The 17,688-nt window shown below is 41.1% G+C and overlaps 2 long non-coding RNA genes across 4 annotated transcripts; one reads left to right on the top strand and one right to left on the bottom strand.

Moving 5' to 3' along the window:
- Nucleotides 1-1,351: 1,351 nt before the first annotated feature.
- On the bottom strand, nucleotides 1,352-10,570 carry LOC138108237 (uncharacterized). Of its 2 annotated transcripts, XR_011149911.1 has the most exons (4): nucleotides 10,341-10,570; nucleotides 4,604-4,744; nucleotides 3,269-3,407; nucleotides 1,352-2,169 (listed from the first exon to the last, which is right to left on the bottom strand). It is a non-coding gene; the product is annotated as an uncharacterized lncRNA (long non-coding RNA). The 2 variants fall into 2 exon arrangements; XR_011149912.1 differs by lacking the exon at nucleotides 3,269-3,407.
- Nucleotides 6,826-8,601, top strand: LOC138108235 (uncharacterized). Of its 2 annotated transcripts, none has more exons than XR_011149910.1 (3): nucleotides 6,826-6,973; nucleotides 7,281-7,488; nucleotides 8,269-8,601. It is a non-coding gene; the product is annotated as an uncharacterized lncRNA (long non-coding RNA). The 2 variants fall into 2 exon arrangements; XR_011149909.1 differs by having other exon boundaries at nucleotides 6,827-6,973; nucleotides 7,284-7,488.
- Nucleotides 10,571-17,688: the final 7,118 nt, after the last annotated feature.

The following is a 17,688-nucleotide window of genomic DNA, read 5'->3' as shown; positions in this document are numbered from 1 at the left end:
TATAAAACCATGAAGCCTCAAAGGGGAAGACACGGCTAACAAGTGATAGTTGTGACTATGCAGGTACCCAGTCTCCGTGCTGTGTTTGGGGGACTGAAGACAGATGTTAGAAAAAGTGACAAAAGATTTTGTTAAAGCAATAACCAACTGGAAGAAATTGATCTGTATTCACTACCTGTAATTCTCTCTGTTGGTTAAAGGTGCAAATACCCCAGTGATGTGGGTATTTAGAATAAACACCCACCCACTTCTCGATACTGTATGTGTCATTGCATACTTACGTGGCCTCTCATGCTGGGAGTTCCCCATAAAGTGGATCAGGCTTTAATAGAGCGCATCCATCGTTATAATTGGTGGGAGATGGCCATTTCCCTTTCAGGAATTACCTGGTTTCGGATACGTCCACTCTCACCTGGTGATACCTTGTTGCTGAATATTGTTCAAGCAGTAATTTTTGCTATTTTATCTTGGATCATTGACTTTGTTAGTGTGATCATAAAAAGCTAATAATAATCAATTTCCCTGGAATTGCCACATAATTACACTGGTAGTGGATATCCTCCTCCCCTCTCCAATAACAATATGGAGGTACTTGAAAATTACAACCCCCTTTTGGCATACTGCCCACTTTGTTCATATAGATTGCTGTAACATTAATATATGTAAGAGAATTTCAGAGACAGGTGAAGTACATACAATTATAAGCCAAGTTTGAAACGTGCTTCCTTAGTGTCATGAGAAGTAATTTCTCCTTCTAGCTTCTCTTACTCAGTAATCTCTCTACTCCTACATCATCTGCTGCAGTGGTCTGTCTTCCTCTTGCATATCACTGGTTTTAGAAGTGTCTGGTGAATTATAACCCGCTTGTAACTCTTCATCACAGAAGGAGGCATATTTCAGGGATGATTTTTACAGCTTATTGCTGGGCAGTGTGGAAGTAGAATGCCCTGCTAAACTTATTTCTTAGTAATGTTTTACTGCTTGATACCACCCCATGGATGCAAGCAAGGAAGCTGTTAAATAAACCCTCTGCTGAGTGCTACGCACCCCTTTCTGATCAAGGACAACAAAGGACATCTATTCTCTTCCCTCTTCAGCATTCAGACCCAGAGTCCTCTGGGGAAAACTACACCTGTGGCAAAACACTCTCAGCTGTCAGAGGCAGCATGTTAATGCTCTTCAAGACTGCTCCGAGCCTGCTTAAACAACATGGGGGAAAAAAACACCCAGCCAGCCACATAATGTCCATATGTATGTGGCATTTCCTGCCACTTTTCCAGCTGGGCCAAGAACTAGCTGAGGAAACACAGCAGTGAAAGGAAAAGGTGAGCAGTACAGACTCTGCCTGAACATGATTTTATTCTGTTACAGTAAGAGTAAACAATCTAAATCACTGGTTAGTATTGCAGCACATTTATCAGAAGTAAGGTGACACGTAAGAACTCCAGTTCCCTCTCTTGTCTTCATATGATTCCATCTTTCCCGCAGTGTTCTCTTAAACCTTTGGAGACAACCTGCTTATGGGACTTACACACTTAGCATGTTCTCACTGAGTCCTGACCAAGCCTGAGCTGCTGTTGGTATTGTTCTTGTAAGAGGTATTTTAGCTCTCAGTTTCAGAAGCAAATTCTACATTTTTATGCTGATGGGATCACTGTAGTGAAGCTCAGAGTAGTACTAACAGGATGGACTATTTGAGTTATTTAAGGGAAAGCAGCCAATTAGTATTTTAGGCACTACTCAGCCACGAATATTTGACTAACTGTGTGTATATATATATATATATATATATATGTATATATAAACTACCTGGTTCTTTGGCAGACCCAAGCAATTAATTTCTTGCAGATCGAAAGAGTGTTAATGTATCTTTACTGACCTTTAGAATCACTTCAGGAATTCCTATCCCCTTTGACAGGAAAAAATGGTTTTGTTTCTTGTTAACATAACTTCCTACACTATTCTTTAAGAAAACCCACAAAAAACCAACATACAAAAATATCCTGCTCAGAAACTCCATGTTTTCAACTACCAAAACTGAAAGATGGAAAAGAAAAATCGGTGTGTTCAAAAGCCTAGGCACTTTCTCTTCCATCTTCTTTTGTTGTTTCACACCACAATCTGTGCCATCACTACCGTGAGACCATTATCTTGTTGGCATGGATGCATCTAGAAGAAAAATGTACTTCATTAAAGAAATACTGTAGGAAAAGCATGTACATGTGTTACACATTAATGATTCCTGTACAACACTTTTACAGTGCAATGCAGGCTGCATCTCTTATTTTATGAATAATATGGAAATAGCTCTTAGTAATAAAGAGGTGTAACTGAAAGAAAAAAAATTACCATCACCTCTACTGTTCTCCCCCACAGAACAGAGAGGATTGTAAGCATTCATACAGTGCAGGGGCTCAAGCCAACTTGAAACTGAACTGAGGTGGCACACAGTGAGTTCACCTTTCAAGAATCTGTGAGTAGGTTCCTTACTCTGCAGGCAGTAGTGCTGATGTACCTAAGAAATAATACACACCTGTCGCCCAAACACTGCAACAACACTACCACAGAAGTCAGCCTTTTTGGACTTACAACTAGGAGCAGTCTGCAATTCTGGGGCAGCGTACTCCAGAGAAAGATGACTTCTATCACCTCCGGCCCAGTAATATCAAATATGTGAAAACCATGCTCACAGACAGGACCACAAAGCAGTCCCTGCTGCAGAAAGTTTATTTTCCAAGTCATGAACAAGTAACTGCAGGTGGAAAAAGAGGAGAAAATGGGAAAAAAAGCAGCAGTAAAGCTAAAAGGCAGGTACCACTCTTGTAGCAAAGTGGAATTCAGAGATCTAGAACATGGCCTCATGCCACTTTAATTTTCCCCAGGATAATTTGTGACATTTGAGGGTTCTCCCCACTTGGTTTCTCATGAAATCTTACAGTTCCCCATGGCAAATTCCATCCATCCCTCACAAAGATTATTTTAAGGATTATTGAGCATGAAGAAAGGAGAGGAAAATTAAGGGTGAAAAGGCATAGTCATTTGGAAAAGAAGAAGCAGAACACAAAGCGTTAAGAAAAGTTTCCTATGTCCCTTACTCTATGTCATTACAAAAAAACAATTAAACCAAGCTAGGGGAATTTGTAATTTCATTGGTGGCTGGTATAAATACAGTGGAATCAAAAATACATTTTTAGTGGGAGCAAGGGAAGGAAAAGATGAGCCTCCAAGTGTAGACTGGTAAATTCAAGTTTTACTTAATTGCATTTACCTTTCAAATCCTCAAGACAGCAGGAATGGGGAAGGATTAATAACTGTCTGCATTGTTAAATCCACCCCCAGTTGTTTATTTGTGCACTGTCAGAAATGGGTTTGCAAAGTCTGGCCATCCTTTCTGTGCGTGTCAGTAGCTGTGGATACAGGAGACAGCTGTTCTGGAGTGCATACCAAATACAGCCAGTCACATGCCTAAATGACTCATTTTGTTCTTCTAATTACTAATTCTAACACAAGCTAAAATGTATTTAATTGCAATGCTGTTGTACAGTATTAAAAAGTGTAGGTTTATACTTCACATTTGTTTTAACTGGCCTAAACTAATGAAGTAGCAAGATCCTCATCTGATGCCCTCAACAGAGCACATCTTTCCCTGCATTTGTTAATTTACTTGTTCTGTCATTACTTAGTATATATTGCATTTCCATTAATTAAGCATAGTTATTTACATTGAAAGGGTGATGCAGTGGAATTGCCTAGCCAGCAGAGCAAATCCCTAATGACTCGGGAATCTCTACAATGTTTATTCAGGTCTGCAAAGAGACTCCTGAAGGACAAACCTTCTGACTTCTGCTCCATTATAGAGCATTTTTAAAAGGCAAGTTGATGTATTATCATGCCAGGAGAAGGCATGATAATATAAATAAACATCCATTTACCTAACGTGAAAAACACACGCTAGAAAAAGCTTAGAGTACTCCATGATGCAATCCTACTTTACATGTGGTAATTTGCCTACCAGTTCTACATATGCATCTGCAACTGAGAAGAAAAATAACTAAATCTAGTACATGTTTTACCATCGAATTATAACACAAAATTGCAAAATCAACCATTAAACTTCTTTCGCTCTAAGAGAATTTGGAAAGAAACAATGTTCCACTGGGTTTATCACTACTGCTAAAGCTTACCGTGGACTCCTTCTAGATTCTTTTTTTGTTTTTTTAATATGAAAGATGAAGCTCTGTACATAATGAAACACAATAACTGAGAAGTACTGAGATTTAAGCACAAGGCTTCATCTGCAGAACTACCACTATGTATTTTAGATGCAGTTAGGGAAGACAGACTTGTAACAACAAGTTATTTGTTACCAATATCATGAGCCCACCTAAAAAATAAAAGTGTATTTCCACCTATTTTGTATAGTCATGCATGTTTCACTGGCATATGTCTCACAGTGCAGGAGAAGTTGTTCTTTTTTGTTTCTTTTTTTTTCCTAATATTTAGTCCCTAAACCTCTCACATTGCTTCCTTCCTTTCGTACCAAATACAGAGTCCTGATTTTTTTAAATAACTGAATAGCCTAGGGTTTGTCTGTTACTGATACCTTGTAGTATAGAGAGGGATTTCTTCATTGTGTAAATTGAGTCACCAGTTCGAGATATAGCATCTCCCAAAGGTTCTTACCCTGCAGAGAAAAGTGACTACGATGGGCTCCCAACCTTAACAAGGCAGAGGTGGTTGAGATCTGCCAAGGACAGGTAAAGAAGAGAAAAGAGTTACACATTTGACATTCTACACCTTCAAAAGATGGGCATGTTAGTTACAGTAAGCATTAATAACCAACCTTTCCAGTCAGCTACTATAACTTCCTCAGCTTTTCTATTACATAGGATCTTTTTAGTGAAGAGAGTTTGCTTTAAATATCAATAAAGCTGCCCGTTCAAAAGCACTTAGATGTATGACCAACATACCCTGTGAAAAATAATATTATGGCCTCCATAACATCAGCTCATTCAGTATCTCAAGTGGCTCATGCATTTTTATCAGCCTAGAACATGCCAACCTTCCACAACATGTGTATCTTGTCTAAGAAATGCTACTCACAGAACCAAAACACTGAACTAGTATAGCATAAGGAAGCATAAGGAAGAAAATAAAGCAGTATGTGCAGATCATATCCATTGAACACCTTCTTTTAAGCAGGAGACTTTTGACCTCATTTCATTAGCTTGTTCTATCTTCAGCTGGAGCTGTGTACATGCAAGGCTGTGGCCTTACCTGAGGAGGTTACCATTCCTGGCCTGCACCTCCTACAAGTTATTAGCTCCCTGCAAACACAGCAGCTCTAGGGTACTGTTTCTAACCTAGCCAAGGCTAGATTAAGCACTTAATGCATTCAGGTGTTTGGTGTGCTCGTTTTTCCACCCAGAACATTTTGACAGCTGCTATGACTATATACTCACTGAGTTATTCACCCATTATACAACAGACAGTGATTTGTTGCTGGCTCCAAACTCTCCAGGAGCCAGTAGATTTGATATACCTCCCAGAGCATCTAAAAACGTAGTGTAAGGGAGGACGGGCATGCACTGGACCTTCAGCCTGATCTCACAAAAAGCAGCACAGCTTCTTGCCCCAGGTACAGGCAGAGCATGTAGTCCTGGAGTGATAAACTCATGCTGAAGGGAAACAACAAAGTATACTGATAAATCATTATCCAAGGACACTTAAATGTTCTTAAATTCCTCTAACAGGCAGTCTAATCTGCACTGTTTGCTTAGTTTTTAATGTCTGGAGCTGCTATTTATGAAACTATACATTCTAAAAGAACACAAGAAAGGCTTCTCATTTGCCTTCTGTCTTGGATAGGGGGACAACCAACAGGCGACCAATCCATCACAAAGGTGTTGCACCACCCAAAGGTCATGGATACAGTTCTGGGCAGCAGTGCCATCACTGAACAGGCATGTAAGGAAGCCAATAAAGCCCTCATTTATATGAATTTGACATTTCCATCAGCAGCACTCTTTTGCCTTGGAACAGAAAGTGGTTGTGGGAGAGAGGGTTGTTCCCAACAGTTTTTGTTTCAATTTTTAATTATTTTTTAGTCCGTTTGGTGGGAAATGATGATACATGGAGGAAAACACCTAAAGCTCCTCCCAGTCTGATACATTGAAACTCATTCTCTGTGGTACTGAGATCCTTTTGGCCTTGCTCTCATAGGATGGTTTGGGTTGGAGGGGACCTTAAATATCAGCTAGTTTCAACCTGCTGCCATAGTCAGGGACACCTCCCATTAAACCAGGTTGCTCAAAGCCCCATCCAGCCTGGCCTGGAAACCCTTTCAGTCATGGGGAACCCTCAGCTTCTCTGGGCAACCTGCTCTGGTGCCTCACCACCATCACAGTAAAGAATTTCTTCCTTATATCCAATCTGAACCTGTTCTCTTTCAGCTTAAAGCCATTTCCCCCTGTCCTATCACTAAACACCCTCATAGAAGTCTCTCTCCAGCTGTCCAGTCCAGTCCCCTTTAGGTACTGGCAGGCTTCTATAGGGTCTCCCCAGGACCTTTTCTTCTCCAGGCTGAACAGCACCAACTCTCTCCACTTTTCCTCACAGGAGAGGTGCTCCAGCCCTCTGATCATGTTGGTGTCCCTCCTCTGAACTCACTCCAACAGGCCCACGCCTTTCCTGTGCTGGGGACCACAGAGCTGGGTGCAGTACGTCAGGCAGGGTCTCACCAGAGTGGAGAGAGGTAATCATCTCTCTCGACTCTCGAGTGCTGGCCACTCTCCGCCCCTCCTCCTCCGCCACAGCTGCCTCTCGTATCCCGCTGCTTTCCCTCCTCCGCGCCCCCCAGCTCGGCAGAGCCGGCCCAGGCAGCCCGGACGCCCTGGCCCCACCGGGCTCCCTGAAGGCCGCCCCCGACAGCACCCCCGTCCCCTCGGCGGCGGCGGCGGCAGCGGCCTCGCAGGTTTGTGTGGGACAGCCCGGGGCGAGCTGCCCTCCCACACGCAGCCCCTCTGCACTCAGGACAGCAATTTTACTTCCAAAATGCTTCCCCTGTTTTCAGCAGCACAGAGTGTGTTTCGCCCCGGCCTGCCCTTCCACCTGCAAACACGTAATTCAATTACCATGAGCTTAAATTTATTGTTTAAAATTGCACTTAGGTTTAATGCTTTTTCAATACTTCTTTGTCATTTGAAATCAATTCATAAAACTCTTTACACGTACTATTTAAATTAACTTTAATTCCAAGCCTTAGCAGAATCAATATTTAGCAGGTTCCTGCAATCCATCCCGGTCTATTGACACAGGGGAGCGCGGCGCTGGCTGAGGCAGGAGCGGCCTCCTCCCGTGCAGGCGGCCCCGTGCCCCCCGAGGTGGCCGCCGGCTCCTGCGGGCCTCCGGCACCCACCCTTGCCGTCAGCAAGTACTGAGCCGCCCTTGTCACCTTCTGGAATCAGTGTCACCTGCTGAGCACCATCGGTGAGTTCCCAAAAAGTCAATCTGACTTTTATGTTTTTTTTTTCCCGGCTCTGAGAACAGAATTGAAGTAAATTTTGTTTGATGCGCTCAAAATCGTCTGGTTTGGAAGGGACCTTAAAGGTCATCTAATTCCAAATGCCCTGCCAGGGACAGGGACACCTTCTACTAGATCATGTTGTTCAAAGCCCCATCCAACCTGGCCTAAAACACTTCCACAAATGGGGCATCTACAACTTCTCTGGGTAACCTGTTCCAGTGCCTCAACACCATCTCAGTGAAGATTTTCTCCCTAATATCTAAATATCTAAACCTGCCCTTTTTCAGTTTGAAGCCATTCCCCCTTCCTGTCACTACATGCTCTTGTAAAAAGCCTCTCTCTTTTTTTCTTGTAGAGTGGGGAAGTGGGTATAAAAGCACACACACACATATATGAAATATTTTTTTCAATTTCACTAGGATATGTTTGTATGAGAGCACTATTTATGACCAGAGCTTTTGTCATCAGTTTTTGGTAACTCAGCAATTAGCATACTATATCAAAATTAAGCACATACAGATCAGCTTGTTCTAATTAAAAAAAAAAAAACAACAACTCTTTCAGCTTATATTGAAAGAAATATGAGTAGTAGTCATTCACTGAAAGAACCACTTCATCATTGTTAAACTATTTTAAAAATGCAATCCTTGCCTTGTGTTTACAAGTATCTAGTAGTATGCAGTATTTTAAGACCCTTCAGTGGCATGGTAATATATTAAAGACATACCTCTTCATTTTAACAGAAAAAGAAGTTGAAAAAATGTCTTCTGTTCCAAAATTCATTGGCTGATGAAGAAAAAGTAGCTGGCACCATTTACTATGCAATACTCAAGATCAAACAATGATTTTGTTATAGTCAATTATGAAAAATGCAAGCAGAACAATCATATAAGCATAAATTTTCATTTTCTAATTAGTTTGGAGGCAGTGGTGCTTACTAGCATTGGTATCAGCATTATCAGCTGTAGATAAGTGAAAGTTAAAAACACATGGTATTATTATATCTACCCATTTTTTGAAGAATCTTTTGCGATTTCTGTGCTGTTTTGAAAATAATTGAATAAATAATAACCCATCCTTCCATTAAGTATATAGCAACAATCAAAGTGTTGCAGTATTTTGGTATTTCTTTTCAAGGTAGCTGGTGGCTGCAGACTAAGATATCAAGGATATCTTGATTTTTATTTTTTTATTAGGAAGAAAACAACATAATCATAGCAACATATAACAGGTAAAATAATAGAAATATTCTCAGTAAACAGATAAAAACTGTCTAAAATAACACAGGTCTCTATAAGACTTAAATCTAAGACTAGATGAAAAAGCAGACTGGCTGCTTTCTATCCAGATTTCTTCCTCAACAACTTGTGTGAGATCATGAACTAGTTTGGGCCTGTCTTCATGCCTCTCACTGAAATTCTGCTTATGCGTTTCCTTCCAACCCCACGGCTCTGTAAGAACTGGCCTGCCTGGTAAAGTCTTTTATGAGTCACTAAAAGATTGGCAGCACTCTGAATGAGCCGCTCCCTAGCTCTTCCTTTCCTCCTAACCTGAGGGAGAATGGAGAAGAGTTTAAAGGACTGTGAGGCACAAATGGTCTGAGGCTTGTCGGCTTCAAATAACTACAGCTGTGTTTGCCCTTACAAGGCCACTTCCACTGTTGAATGGATTTATATCAAACCATCTTTGCAAATGGCATCACCATTCAAGTTGTGGGTTCTTTGGACTTTGAATCAGGTCATGTTTCCTTCACATTAAGAGAACTTCTGTATGTCATTAATTCGTCATGAAGCAAAAGAAGACAATCAGTCAAACTAACACAGAGCAACAATATGCAGAAATAACTACACTGAGTTTTCAGCACAGAAATTTTAATGACTGAGATTTTAATAACATGAAGGGAGATTTCTGTGATTCTAACTTTAGTTTCCTTAGTCTAGAGACTGACTTCAAATTTTGAAGCATGCTTTGTATAAAGGTACAAGAGGGGGTTTCATTAAGACACAAATTGCAAGGTAATTTTACTACACTGATAAGTAAAAGTACATTGCTTCAGTGCTGAATAGGTAACTTGTCTATAACATTACTAACTGCCAACTAACATAATACTAAATGATGGGAAGTTAATCAGAATAATAACCTATATCTTTTGTCAAAACTAAATGTTTCAAAGGTGCTTGACATCATCAAAAAAATCAGTAAATTCAAGTGGTTTGTTCTGAATGTTTCCCATAATAAATATACATTTGAAAGCAGTAATTTTTTTTTTCAAAACTTCTCAATTGCAGTGGAAGGGCAGTCCCGAATCAAGAAAACACAAATTTTAATTAAAAAAAAAAAAAAAAAAGTGGGTTGATTAGCTGTCAGCAGGGATAGGAATAACAGAAGGGGATGAAGGACAGCATACTAGAGAAGCTTGCCAAATCTCCCTGCCATTGGTACTCTCTAAACAATGATAAATATTACTTCAAGCAAAGAAAAGGTGAACAATCCTTACAATGCTCTCAGTAGAACTAAGCACAATACAGCCAAGGCATCCATATTTTTCTAGGAGTTTCTCATGAGCTGTGTGAACTGTGCAAGTCACAGTAGCATAGCAGTAGGTAACCAGCCATACCTTTGCTTCACCTAGTTCCAGCCTTAGGGAATTCAGAGCTTTACATTTCCCTGCTGGCATAAGCTCTTTGTCTTACTAGCACATTAACTCAGTTCTGGTCTGCCATATATTTTAGTCTAACTGGCAACATTCATACAGCCTTAAAATCAATCCATGGCCTCTGATTTGACTGAAGTTATGCTAAAATGCACAACATACCATTACAATGCTTCTGATTCACTGCTGTCTTTTAGGTAGTCTGTAGGAACTCACATTCACAGCCAAAAGTTGCATAGAAGCCCTTGTTTCTCTGCTGCCCACGCTGGCTGGAAGCTGCTGAGAGAACTGACTTTTTCCAGTGCTGCCCCAAGGCTGTAAGGTGGGGGGGGGGCAACATCCAGCTGCCCCACAGCCTGAGCACCTGCAGCAGGTGAAGCACAAGAGGGCAAACCAGCAAAGCCCCTCAGGGACTGCCATCAGCTGGGGGGATGCTCTCCTGGCCAGCAGGGAGGGCCCAGCACAGCTGTGAGATGGGATGCAGGCAGGTGTCCATTAGCAGAAAGAAATGCTTCTGAAGGACCTGGGGGTGTCAGGCCCCAGGCAGAACCTCTGGCAGCACAGGAGACCATGGAAAACAGATGGAGTGACAGCAATGGTGTACATGCTTTTTCTGCACTGCTTATTGCCTCAAAGGACTTGTCCCACAAAGGCCAGGGGACATGGGAGAGATGCTTGCTAACACTTTTTTAAAAAATCTCTTTCACCTGGCTTGATCAGGTTTTTTGAAAGGCTAGCCTGACTAACCTGAATGAAACTTCTTCCTCAGAAAATGTGTGATGCTAAATAAATAAATAAATAGAAAATATTTGGAGGTACAGAATGGGGAAATTATGGAAGATTATAAAAGTTACATTGTGATAGGTTGTTGCTGACTTAAAAGCCACCTTAGGACAGTGCAAGTACATGCTAAAGTGATGTAACATTAAGCTGAACTTAAGCATATCTTTAGAGTTCATCAAATCCTTAAAGGACTTCTGTATATCACAGAAACTTAATAAAAAACAAGTAATTGGCTAGCATTTTTGTGCCATCCTCCTGCCCACAGGTAACAGCCATGGCCACTCAATGCCTCTAAATACCTCAGCTTTAGAAAGTACTTTCCTATTTTCTGAAGCTTGTTTTAAATAATGTAACATAATGAAACAGCAATGTCAGAATGGGGGTTTTGTACATTTCTTTGCTTGTTGTTTCTACCCTTTCTGCAGACTCTTCAGAGTAGCTGTCTCAAAAGTGTAGAAAACAGCACTCAGTGTGGAATACTTGCTGCTGGCTTCTTACTTCTATCTTACTTTTCATTGAAATTCAAGCAAACAGAGCCTTCATTTGATAGGATACTTACCATACAAAATAATACTAAAATGAAGGGGGGAAAATCCTTTGAACCTCAACAGAGAGGTGAGAACTTGACATTTTTTTTGTCTTTGGTTTGAAAAAAGTCCCCTTAAAAAGAGAAATGAACGTCAAAGGGAACTTCAGTCCAATAGGTTTTTTTTTTTTTTTACAGCATAAAAATTAAGTTTTCAAACTGTTTTTGTTCTCATCTGAATAATACATTACATTTGTTTAAATAACTAAATGTATAAATAACAAACATTTTGTAAATCTTCATGTGAAATAGTGATATTGAAGGAAACTCTTTGAAGTGCAGATAATTCCCCCGTGATCTCCTCCCCCCGAATCTTCTTCAGATCTTGCAGAACGCTTTGCTGATTCCCCAGAGGCACTTTTGGTCCATTGAAGATTCTAGTTAAAGTAAAGAAAGACGTTTAAATCTTTTAACTGAATTTTTGGGGTAGCACTAAATTAGAAATGTACATCTTTCAGTTTCCCAGACTTTTTCTGCTCTGTTATTTAAGCTTCAAAGTTCAACTCACAGAAGAACTATTCATATTTCATAGCTCAACTGAGGATTTCTTTCCCTTATTTGGTTTTTAGTTCTCAGGCAAGTGGAAGAGACATGCTACGAGCAGAGTGTATGTGTCTGTATTGTTTGTGAAAAACACCCTGAGGCAAGGTATTCAAGCCTGCCTGTTAAGTTAGTGGGCTCCTGCTTTGGAAAGTGCACCTGGAGACATATGAAAGGTGTTCAGTCCTTTGGAAGGTCAATGGCTTTAAAACATTATGTATTTTGTAACTTAAAAGCTTTATGAAAATCTTCCCTTCTCAGGGATCTAGGGTCTCCTCAGCTACCCATGCCCAATGACCTGTGCTTTCTCACACTCATGCAAATACCAGCAAGATGAGCTTAATTATTTATTGGATTAGATATAATTATGAAGAAAAAGAAAATAATTTTTATTTAAAAGTTTCAATTTATTAAGGCTTTTAAAAATAGTGTTTATAGGAAATAGCAAATGCATAGCATGTTAGGATTACTGATTAGTTTAAAACAGTGACTACAGTAATCCATTATTTTAATTAGTTTTCCAAATTGCTGGCAAAAATAACAGAGAGATGTTGTCTGTGGAGAGGTAAATGCTTCCTTATAATTGTTTTGGATTTCGCTCTAACCTTTAATGAATTTATTCTTGCAATGACAAGCACATTCTTTTTATTCCTGCACTTATATTAGGGAAGTTCACGTGAAGGAACGAGGCATCTGGGAACTCAGCAGAGTTTTGTTTTGACAAATGACCTCATTGACCACGTTGACAAACACCAACTGTACTGATAAATGACTGAACCACAGATGTTCGTGTTTCATACAGCTCTGACTCCAGCCTTCACTGCCTCCCAATTGCCTGTTGCTGCCCCTTTCCTGCAGCTCTGCTGGGCAGCCAGTTTTGTGTGAGCTCTTCAAACAAAATGAGCCAGGGAAACTCACTGCATGTTTCAATGGGTTACACCACCTTGGCTGATTTTGCCTGAATCAGATGGCCCAAGCTCTCATACAAACTCCAGCAGCAGCAGAACAGCCATGACCCTTCCAGAGCAGGCAGCTGACCGTACACTGCCAGCCTTGGTGACCGTGGTGTGACATGAGAGAGAAATTCACTCCCACCTCCCCTCCCCTCCCCTCCCCTCCTCTCCCCTCCCCTGTAACATTTAAATACAATTCACAGTGCCTGCTTCCCGAGGCAGAAATTCTCAAAATTGGAGACTGCACAGCCCGTTTGCAAAGCAATTGTGATTTGCTCCCTCCTCTTTATTTCCAGTGAGTGCATTCGATGTGAAGACAACACTGAGTTAAATACTGTCCTAATGATACCTTTAGGCATTTGCTAGTGGTTGCCACAGGGCTATAGCCCTACTGAGAACCTGGTGTAAGAGCAGTTGCCTCATGCTTTCCCACAGGTTTTGTGTGGGTGTGTGAGTGTGCACACTGTACAGCTCACAGCCACATGCCATCAGGAGGGTAGGCAGGATTTTTCAGAAGGGGACACATGGGTCCAGGTAGCAGAGAGGGAGGAGCCCTGGGTGAGAGAAGTTTCTGCATCACCTGTAACAGGAGAAAGATGAATAATGAAAGGGGCACTGGGTCAATCAAGGCGGGAAGTGGAAGCAGCAGTGAGGGTGCGCCAGTATTTTGATCTAAGACAGGAGATTCCACTTCCTAGAAAACATGACTTATAGTATGCCACCACATCACATACATTATGGAGCACCAGGCAGCACTTAATCTTCCTCAGAATGTTGCTCCTTTGATCCACCAAGCAGACTTATGCAATATCTGGGGTAACAGACAAGGACACAGATTGTGGCACTGTGCAAGTTCATGCTCTCCAGCACTGGTGCACCACTCGCTTTCCCGTTGTGTGGCTGCAGGCATCAGATGCATCACCCTTATAAACCACAGTGCCTTCGTATGTGTCTTGCAAGATGTGAGAAAGGAGGCAGAACATGTGAAAGTGAATGACAGAGGGCAGTCAATCACTGACACTTCCTTTTGGTAAAAATATGGGCTTCATTTTGAAAGAGTCCATGAGCAAGGAACGCTTTGCTCTGGAAATAAACAGATTCTCAAAGTGCCTTGTGCTGTGCAAAATGATAGTGTAACCAACATTGGTCTTAATGCAAATTTGCTGAAATCTTCACACATTTTCCCAATGGCTACTTTGCAATAAAGCAAATGGTAGAGGGATAAGTCTTCTGATAGTCATTTGTGCATTCACTTAAGCACCAAATGAAAGCCAGCTATTCCATGGACTTTCCCAGTTTAAATATAGTGTTGTAATTTTAGGGTTTGGATTTATTTTTTTTTTAACATCTTCTGAAAAATCACGAGTTTTCATCAGTAAGTAGTCCTGTCGTATCAAAGAAAATGTTGGTTTGTGTAAAAATGTTACCCTGTGGGTTTTAGAGGCCTCTGAGTTTTGGTGGCTGGGGGAGAGAGAACTGCTGCCTGGGGGAAGAGGAGTAGACTTATGATACTGGAGAAAGGACACAGCTAATATGGCTAGGGAGAAATGGATAGGGAAATAAGGTGCCCATAAGAGAGAAATCTGTTGAATGTTGGTCCTCTTGAGTTTGTCCTATGTTAAATCTCTGGAGCACTGACTTTTTCCTGGGCTGTTTAGTGCAAGGTCAATGATTACTAAAGCATTGTGTCTACCATCTTCCAGCAAATCCCCCATTCTCACCTCAGTTGCTGCTCTATGATCTGTGTTCTCCTCCAGCCTCCTGCCCACCTTGTTTATCCAGCTCATGTTTTAGTGCCTGTAGGTGATTCCTGCCCTTCACAGATGGCATGAAGACTAAAATTTTTCATTTCCATTCTTGTTTATTCATGACTTTGTTCTGATAATGCTTCAGAACAGTAATAGTACAGTTCATTACAAGTCTTAAAAACAAAGCATGTCAGAAATTAAATCAATGCAGATAGTCTTTCTGTGGGAATAACTCTACTCACCTCAAAGCAATTTTCCGCCTTTTTTTGTATTTATTGATTTTTTTCCTTCCACCATTACTTTGCCCTGTCATAATGTCCTGTATTCTTGTACTGGATTTGACCTATTTTAGGACAACATTCTGAGAGACTCAATAGAGATATTAAGGTGTGGTACCAGAGAGTAGAGCTTATTCCCAAGACTACTTATTGCAAAGTGTTATAGGGTGCACCACATGAAAATAAATCTTTGCTGCTTACAAACTGTGTCAGTATCAAGGGTTTGCAATACTGCAATTACTTCAGTGCAGTGTAATTTCTCTTATATTCCAGGATCTATAGGATCAAGGGGCAAGGATCCATCTCTTGTTACTGGATAATAAAATACCATGTTCATAGTGGGTAGGTATAAATAGATGACAACACTTCCATTACTTTTTCCCCACACCAACTAGGACTGGACTGGACCTATACTCATGTGTGTTTCTTCTCTGGTCTCCTTATGGTGGCAGAATGACTCATCATTTTGGTTCAAACCTTAACAATATGCAAGGAGGTATTTGGAAACATAAGTGCCTTTCTAAGCTGGTATAATCATTAATCATTACTCTGAAACTGATTTCACAGAGCACCCATGATGTGTGGTACCACAAATGCTTCACTGAGACAGTCTCAGAAGAGAAAGGGAGCTTTGCATTGACAAAAAATTTGAGGAGAAATTGGATTCACGGAAATGGAAGAGCAATAAGTAAGCAAGAGGTTGAGCTCAGACAGTGCAAATAGGCAATCCTTGTGAAAGGCTGGAGGGAGAATACAGTCCTTTGTCATGTGAAGGAATAATCTGAAAGCAGCCTGTAGACCTTTAGAGATCATCGAATGTACAGACAGTAATCAGCAGGAAACTGGAATTTGCTGATTAATATTACACAAACCTGCTATTTTTCCATTTGAAGAAGCTCCAGAAAAGCTCTGAGGGCAACCACTGTCTGTCTTAAGGCATTCAGTAACGGAGGGACACATCAGTTCCAAACAGCTCCTGATTCAGTACCCCCTGAGAATGAAGAAATTAAACACTGTCTGTAAGAATGTGTGGCTCCTGTAGCTTCATTTTCACGCTGCTCAGGTCTCAAACCTATTAACACAGCTCCAGGAAATCTTGAGTTTCAAATGTCTGACTGCATTGAGCTTTGCACTTGACTAATCAAGTCAAACATTGTCTGCTAATCAGATTTACAGGTGTGAACCTGTCAGCATGTGGGGATAGGCCACGTAAACATGCAAAGAGACTCAGATAGCTGCCCAGCAGTATCTGAAATTACCACCTGACCAAGAGAGCTTAGTATTGGATTCCTCAGCTTCAAGCACACTGATAGAGGGATTGGGTGGATCATTCATATTTTCTTCCACATGGTAACTGCTATTTTAAAAATTCTGTTCCTTGGGGAAAAAAAATCTTCAAGTAATCCATATTCTTGGATAATCCATTCTTCCAAGTAAAATGCCCAAAATGAGAGGCCAAAGGAGGGGGATGACATTATGTGGGATCAAAAATTGAGATTCTAGTAAAGAAGAGGCACTTTGGCATAAAATTTCCTTTGTACTGTTTGTACACAGATATACTGCCTACACAGATTCTGGTTAGTGTCCAGTATTGTTTAGTTTGTTCATCAAGGACTTGGATGAAGGGACAGAGCACCTCCTTCACTGGGAGGAGTGGCCAATACCCCAGACCGCTTTGTGGCCATTCAGAAATGTCTCAACAGGCTGGAGTGAATTTTGAAATTCAGCAAGGCCAGTGCAGGGTCCTGCCTCTGGGAACGATAACCCCAGGCACCAGCCCAGGCTGAGGGCTGACCTGCTGGGAAGCAGCTCTGCAGAGAAGGAGCTGGTGGACACCAAGCTGTCCTTGGGCCAGCAGTGCCCATGTGGCCAAGAAGGCAAACAGTATCCTGGGGGGCAATAGGAAAAGCATTGCCAGCAGGTTGAGGCCAGTGATTCTGCCCCTCTGCTCAGCCCTGGTGAGGCCTCATCTGGAGTGCTGTGTCCAGTTCTGGGCTCCTCAGTTCATGAAAGAAAAAGAACTCCTGGAGATTGCCAAGTGGAGAGCTACAAAGATGATTACGAGTCTGGAATATCTCTCTTCTTAGGGAAGACTGAGGGAGCTGGGCCTGTTTAGCTTGGAGCAGAGACAGATGAGAGGGGATCTTATCAATGCACACAAATATCTTAAGTGTGGATGTCAAGAGGATGGGGTCAGGCTCTTTCCAGTAGAGCCCAGTGACAGAACAAGGGTAACAGGCACAAGCAATGTGTGATTGCAGCAATGTTTTTTGTATGATTGCAAAGTTACTGTAAAATTTTCAAAAGGAAATCAAGGCATATTTACTTTAAAATACTTTAAAAGTCATGTATAAATGGTGTCTTTTGTAGTACCCCAATTCAGACTCTATCTATAGCTGCCTTTGACCATACTGCACAATTAAACATGCATGTTTTAATAACTAGACATTATTAAATATCATGCATGTCATCTGGAGGACAATGTTGCCTTCCTGCTCCACAGGTCAATGCTTTAGGATGCTGAACTAACACAAGTAACAGACATGTAATTTAATCTGTAATGCTCCTAAAAGTGCCCCCATCTGTAAACAAAATTTTTAGATATGGTTCTGGGTAAAATGC

The sequence above is a fragment of the Aphelocoma coerulescens genome, chromosome 3 (assembly GCF_041296385.1).
Source record: "Aphelocoma coerulescens isolate FSJ_1873_10779 chromosome 3, UR_Acoe_1.0, whole genome shotgun sequence".
Lineage (NCBI taxonomy): Eukaryota > Metazoa > Chordata > Aves > Passeriformes > Corvidae > Aphelocoma > Aphelocoma coerulescens.
This window is presented reverse-complemented; position numbering and strand designations above follow the sequence as displayed.